Source organism: Coturnix japonica, chromosome 2 (genome assembly GCF_054131305.1).
Source record: "Coturnix japonica strain WE chromosome 2, WE-NBRP24, whole genome shotgun sequence".
In the NCBI taxonomy this organism is placed as follows: domain Eukaryota; kingdom Metazoa; phylum Chordata; class Aves; order Galliformes; family Phasianidae; genus Coturnix; species Coturnix japonica.
This window is the reverse complement of record NC_140664.1, coordinates 139271125-139278762: the sequence shown is the minus strand read 5'-3', so window position 1 is coordinate 139278762 and position 7638 is coordinate 139271125.

Here is a 7638-nt window from a genome sequence, read left to right as displayed (position 1 = left end):
GCCCTGCCTTGCAGACTGCGTGTCCCAGCTCATTGCGACAGCTGTGCACAGCAGCACATATGCACAGACCTATGCGTCCATCTGCTCCTCTGAGGACCAGGGACGAAGGCTGGTGGGCACGGAGCTGAGGCCTCCTGAATGCACTCTTCCAGTGCAGGTTCAGTATCCGGATTTGCCTGGCCATGCAGCTTAGAGCAGGAATTGTTCCAGCTCCAGAGCTGTGGGGTGAGGAGGAAGTGTGCCCTGGGAGCACCGTTCTCCTGGGCACAGAGCAGCCTGCCCCTGTGCCGCCAGCCAGCATCTGATGGCCCAACGCAGGGCCATGCACTGTGCTGCACTGTGAGAAAGATAAAGGGAAGCATCTGCTTCTGTGATTTAAAGTCAGCGCTGTGAAGGCTAAGCAGCCTTTAGCTATTTGCTGGAAGTGAACCCCATCCTGTTGCTGCCTCAGGCAGTGCCTGGGCTGCTGCTGCCTGTCAAAGGATCTGCTCACACAGCTCTGTGTTCATTCTGCTCTGTGCAGTGATCTTCTGAAGCCTCTCAATACTCAGCCTGGCACCAGGGAAAAGGGACACGCAGAGCTGAAGGCTGAGCAGTGGGACAGACCCCGGGTTTCTGACTCTGCCTGGACACAGAGTGTAGCTCTGCTCCTCCTGTTACTGCTGCCTTGTACAGCCAGTCCACGCTGCTCTGAAGTAGTGAGCCTGACATAACTGTGAGTTGTGGTGTGCCATTCCTTGTGTATTTGCACCAGGGATGCATCACACACAGCACGGCTGCTAATGGGATACAATATGGATGTGTGCTCTTAGGCTGCAGCAGTCTGCATGTCCAGGTAGTATGGCCACTGCATAGAGATGATGTAACCCAAAAAGGACTGACAGCTTGCTTTATGGCATCCATGGGCAGGGAGGGGAGGTGATGTCCCACAGCTGCCTGCAGAACAGCAGGAGGAGAGCAAGGGAGTGAGAGCTTTTGAATACATGGGGAAGCAGCCCCTGCTTGTAGCACGCTTCAGGAGTGCGTCTGCTGGAACCAGAGCTGGAACCCAGCATGAAGTCACCACCTCCCTGCTGGCTGTGCTCACGTGGCTGCTCAGGGTGATTTGTTTATGGGAACAAGTCCCTAATTGTTGCAATTCAAACCACTTTGTATAGTGTTTGCTTTTTGGTATGTTGTATCTGTGGTTGGAGGAAGGATGAAATAGGAAGGTTTGTCTCATGGTGATGGCATGGATTTGGGTTGCCTTAAGCTGGCTGGACACCCTTGGTGTGGGGGCAGCCCACAGAGCAGTGCATGAGGGGTCTTTCCAGTGCTATCCTGCAGTAATGTATGTTCAGTAATGAGTACTGAGCTACTGAGATAACATCATTTCTGTGAGGACAGGGGAGGACCGAATTTGATTGTTCTGCTTTGTCACTTGTATTACTAACAGCTGTTGGACTTCAGGCCCAGCCCCAGACACATTTCTGCTGGTGCTGGGGTCTGCCCTGCGTTTCAGTGCTGAGGGCAGTGCAGTCTGAAAGAAGTCAACCAACAGAATCTCTGTGTTTCTGCAACCAGAAGAGCACACAGTGCCCCTGCACACGCGGACAGCCCGATTCCAGGAGCAGCCTGTGCCTCTTTGGACAGGCTTTGATGCAGCTGGGCACCCGCTGTGATGCAGGAGCTGCACTGAAACTGCAGGTGGAACTCTGAGAGCTGCTGGTTTTGCAGTCACAGGACTCAGATATGGGGAGGGCAGATGGCAGGCAGAGGGAGAAGGGTAATTGATTGCAGGACTCAGCCTCCACCGGCTGGAAGGGACTCGTGGCACATCAAGACCAACTCCACAGTCACGATCAGAGTTTGACTCAGCCTTGCTGATCAATAAGCAACTGATCTTTTTGAAAGAATCTACAATAGCAGAATTTCATGTTTAATGTTCCTGAGCATATTTTTGCAATACAAAAAGCTGTTCTCCTTTTTCTCAGGCCTTTAAAGGGGCAGTTTCCAATGCAGCATTGAATGTTGCTGGTGGGGCAGGAGCTGTGCCTGGAGGTGAGGGCTGTGGTCTGAACTGAGGATGGGGACATTGTTGGAGCAGGTGCATGTGGCTCGAATCTGTTGTCAGTGTCACAGGGAGCTGCTGACTGCGGCTGTGCCCAAGTGCCAGGGATGCCTCCCAGGCACATGCTGTTGTTCAGCTTCGGCATTTGCCTGTACTTTTGGGCAGAGCAAAGGGAGGTGTCCTCGTGACTGGCAGAGGTAATGTGAGCCCATGGCTGTGTCCAGGAACAAAGCTGCCCCATTTCATTTCCATCCCAGCTGCAGCTGCTGGGTGTCACTCTGCCCCTCTCTCAAAACATTGCCTATCCCTTCTTCCAAAGTGTCCCCTTCCTTTAGCTGAAGGCTCAGCTTCCACTGACATCAGCTCTGGTGGGGCTGTACCTCAGGTATGGCGTTGTCTGGTTCTGGGCCCCTCACAGCCAGGCAGACATGGAGGCTCTGCAGTGTGTGCACAGAAGGGCAGTGGAGCTGTGGGGTCCAGGAACGCAAATCTCATAGGGAACAGCTGAGCATTATGATACCCTTCTGCCAAGAGGCTCTGAACTAAGTTGCTCACTGTGCTCATCGTCTCCTCCCGTTTGTCCTCATGCTGTCACCTTGTTTCATGGGATACCTTTCAACTCTTGCCTTCAAAAAATCTGTGGGCATCTGTGGCCTGTTCTGCATCGGCTGCTCGAGATCTTACAGATCACTGTCTGTTCCCTCCTTAATCAGCCAGAATTCCACCTGGCTGCATCACTCCATGTGTAGAAGTTGTCACCCACCCCTTAACCACACGCACAGACCTTCCCAGCTCACTGCTGTCCACAGTGTGATCTCTGTATTAAAATGAAGCCTACACTCTTCATGCTTCTGTGTTTTGCCTGGAACCTGGATGCACTGAAGCCAGTTTTTCAGGAACCTGCCATTCCTGCAGTGCAGATCAGGTTGTTCTGGCCAGGCACCACCCGACACCTTCACCATCCCAACGTTCCATTTTTAACCACCTCAACTGTTCTACCAAAAATGTCTTTTCCTTTTCTCCCTGCTTGCTAATAACACACAGCACTGATATGTGAATGGAATGCAGCTAGGAGTGTACCCGTCAGAGTTACATGGAGTTACATGGAATAACTGCTCTGTTACCCAGCTTCCTCAACTCAGTTAATACTGGTCACATCGCCTATAGCAGACAGCTAATATTTCTCACTAGAATTTTGTATAGAAACAAATCAAGTGACCTACAGGAGTCCAGGCATGTTGTATGTATGTAGTCAGCCCTGTTGAGTGCTTGCAGGCTTACAAACTAAGGAAAAAAACAGCAAATGAACAAAACCCCAAACGTTTGTAAGTAACCCTTTTGCTTAGAAAGAAGGAATGCTGCTATTGGCGGCTCTGGCTTTCACTGATTTACCCTGAGCATCCCTTGGCTGTTTACCTGGGACTGCTGGGATCTATGCTGAAGTAACTGCTCTCTATTTCTTGGATATCTGTGAACTCGTTAGCCAATTAAAAACCCTCAGATGCAAGTTACCTTCCGACAGACTACAGCGACTGTTACTTCATTCCTCTTCAGTGTCTTCCCTAATCACTGACAGAATAGGTGGTGTACCACTGCCACTGTGAAACATGCGTATCATCCATTGCTATTGCCCCAAAAACAGAGCAAGAAGATGGACCAGCTTCTTGTTTTCACACCCGGCATCCTGTGGAGGTGCCCAGACACTGTGAGCATTTGTTACCCTGGAGTCTGTATTTAAAAAGATAAAGCAGAAAGGAATTGGTGAGTGTTCAGAGAAGAGCCGTGAGCAGATGCTGGAGTGCCAGCAACGCACGGCAGTGCAGATCTGGGCAGGGTGGTGGGTTACACGTCACGGTCAACTCCTGGGGGCCTGTGTGCAGTCCTGGGCACTGCAGGCAGAGATGTGATGGTGCTCTGCCAGCACAGCCCCACTACACCTCCTGGTGGCACGGGGAGTGTGGGGCAGGTGCGGATCTTCAGCATCGCCAGCCCTTCTAACTGGCACTTGGAGATAAGATGAGTCCAATGCTGGAAATGGAAGCTGGGCAAAAAAAAAAAACAGATTAGAAATGAGGCAGGTTTTAATAGTGAGGATAATTAATCTGCTCGCTAATTGCCTCTTAGAATAGCTTATCGTGCTGAATGTAGATTTCTAACCTCTGTCATCTTTCAAACCACCACCAGTCCTGCCCTCACCCAGGACAGGCTTCATCCTGTGCAGTGCTCAGGTCCCAGGGTGATCAGAGTGCTTAATTACAGCACTGTAATCCATGGTTCTTCATTCCCACACTGGTCTGCCGCTGGCCTCCACTGCAGCTGGGACTGCATCTGACCCTGGGGTGATTAAACAGCTCCACATTTCCACCGAGAGCTCTGCTCATGGATACCTCACCTGATGCCTCTAACTCCCCCTTAGCTCCCTGCACTGTATGAATGCTGGTTGGCACTGGCTCTGTTGAATTCCTTGCTCTGGATGTGCTGCAAATCTTGGATTCTGAAAAAGACATTCTGAAATAAAAGGTGATGGTAGCTTACACTCCTGGTTAAATATCTTTTCTTGCTCAGTTCCGCTCATAGACTTTAGCTTTGAGGCTTCAGCCCCTTTGGAGCTCTGTGGATGCATCACCCTGTGGAACAGGGCAGTGTCTGTGGAGCCCCAGAGGATCTCATGATGAGGTGTGATATGCATGAGGCTGCTGTCATGAGTTTCTAATGGGACTCACCCGAGGAGGTTATCCATGATGCTCAGACTTCCCAAGGGCCTTTACCACATGGCAGCAGAACCCTCAGCATTGCCCTGAGCTGCAGCCACAGGCAGAGCTCTTTGCTGACCTTACCATGTCAGCTTTGGTCCTGCCACAGCTCTCTGTTATGTATCCTCAGGGACATCTGAGGGCAGTCCTGCAGAGAGGGACCTGGGGGTCCTGGTGGATGAGAAGCTGGATATGAGCCAGCAGTGTGTGCTTGCAGCCCAGAAGGCCAACTGTGTGCTGGGCTGCATTTAAAAGGGGTGGCCTGCAGGGAGAGGGAGGTGATTGTCCCCCTCTACTCAGCTCTTGTGAGGCCCCATCTGCAGTGCTGCTTGCAGGCCTGGGGCCCCCAATACAGGAAGGATGTGGAGCTGTTGGGGTGGGTCCAGAGGAGGGCCACTGTGATAATCAGAGGGCTGGAGCAGCTCTCCTATGAGGAAAGGTGGAGGGATCTGGGCTTGTTTAGCTTAGAGAAGTGAAGGTTCCAGGGACACCTCATTGCGGTCTTCCAGTACTTGAAGAGAGCATTTAAACAGGAGGGGGAACAGCTGTTTACGAGGGTGGATAGTGATAGGACAAGGGGGAATGGTTTTAAACTGAGACAGGGGAGGTTTAGTTTAGAGATTAGAAGAAAGTTTTTCACCCTGAAGGTGGTGACGCACTGTTCGCAGGTTGCCCAAGGAGGCTGTGGATGCCCCATCCCTGCAGACATTCAAGGCCAGGCTGGATGTGGCTCTGGGCAGCCCGGGCTGCTGGTTGGCAGCCTTGCACATGGCAGGGGGGCTGAAACAAGATGATCATTGTGGTTCTTTCCAACCCAGGCCATTCTATGATTCTATGATTTCCAGGGCTGACTTCCTCCCAGGATGCCTTACCTATGCTGAGCAGTTTGAAGCCATGTCAAAGTCTCTGTGTTGACCACACAGATCGTTTGACCACCCTCAGCAGTGACACTGAGTCAATCTGTGCAGGCTTGAGCAGCAGGACACTGCCCAGTTCTGCCCGCTGACCTCAGAAATGCAGGGATGCTGGCTGTCCTGCACCCACCTGCCTGCAGCAAGAAACGGGGGGGCAGGATGGAGCTCAGAAGTCCTCATGCTGAGAGCAGCCAGGAAGAGGGGTAGGAAGCAGAGACAGGCTGAAGGAAGTCCAGGTCAGGCAATGATATGCCCAAGGGGTGAAACTGTTATCTGTAAGTGAAGGGCACTACCCCACTGAATTCAGTGCTCATGTCCCAGTACTGGGAGACCAAAGGCCAAGTGGTGAGGCTGACAAATATAGGCTGGTAATGCAGTGGGTTCTGAAGAGATGGTAGACAGCAGGGCTCCTCCTGAAATCCCATTTCATTGCCTGGTAATGTGAGGCTCTGGGGGCTGTCAGGAGTGCAGTGGGACCGAGAGCTTTACAAAATGCACATGCAATTAATATTTCTCATGTTCCTGGTGTGCTGGCCAGAGTACCTTCAGGGGTGTGTAGGGAACACACCAGATACCTGCAAAGTGGGGGATGGAGCCTGATAAAATGGAATAGAGTGGCTCCCCGCAGTTAAAGCGTGTGGGGAGAGAGAAACAGGGAGGGAGAGCGCTGAACAGCGGAGGTCTGAGCCTCAAGTGGAAGCCATGGAAACTGCATTTGTGTCAGACAGAAGCTGAGGGAGATCAGAGGTGGGATGAAGGAACGGGGAAAGCCCTTGGATGTCCCAGCAGTGTTAGAGTTATAGCAGGCAGCTCAGACCCTCACTCTGCCACTCTGGCTCACCTGCAAGGGTGGCATTGTAGGAAATCTCAAACTGTGCCTTGTTCAATGTACACACTTGTATACGGCATTTGATTTATTTTGCTTGCAAACCTTTTATTTCCAGTCCTCAACTGTTTCTTCTCTGCTTCTTTGCTTTATTATTCAGCAAATGAACTTCTACCTTCCCTTACTCTAAAGTCTCACAAGACAAAGTGAGCCAGAGTGTGCAGTAAGTGTAGGAAGGCTGAGAAGTTGGAACTCCTCTCTTCTGGGGGAGGGAGCTCTCTGGAGTCACGGTCTGTGATGGACTGAGAATCAGTGACTGAAGGACACAGTTAATGCAAGTGTGTGATCAGGTAAGCAGCATCTCCTACCTGGTGACATATTTAGGGACTTGCAGGGTGCAGGATATTGATTTGCAGGGGGCAGTATAGGAGCTTGTATTACTGGCCTTGGCAGCCACTGCTCCTGGTGGAGCTGCGGTTCATTTGCAGCCCTCTGTGTTTCCCCAGCAAGGTGACAAATACAGCATTCCCCAATTGATCTCAGCCCTTGCAAACTTTCAGGGCAGTGAGAGCTCAAAGATCACACAGAAAATATTCATTCAACAAATGGCCAAAGTGGAGTTGCTGAGGAGTAGGAACTTGCTTGAAATTCTTGATGTGGAGCTCAGGGCTTGAGATCCGGTCACACGTGGTTACACTTCCATGTTCTCCGTAGTCTAATGTGTCTTGGTAGCAGTGGAATGGACACATGTTCCACATGTGAAGATGACTCCAGCCTGAGGGATCCTTTCCCACAGAAATGTTTGGTGGATGAAAGAAAGAGCTGGGGCACGGATAGCTAAAGGATGGGTGCTGACCTGCAGAACATGACTGCCTTCCTTCTGGTGCCACCACTGTCAGTGCCAGTCACTGCCAGCCTCCTGCCCAGCCAAGAACCTGGGCTCTTGCTCTAGGAAAGGGGCCAGATTGTCCTACAAGCACTTACTTCTCCTCCTTGGTGATCCAAGAGCCATCAGTCAGAGGTGTTTCCTTGAGACTGTGAGGATAAACTACAGGGAAAGGTACAGAACTATGCAGAAAGGGAAAGCTCTGTGAA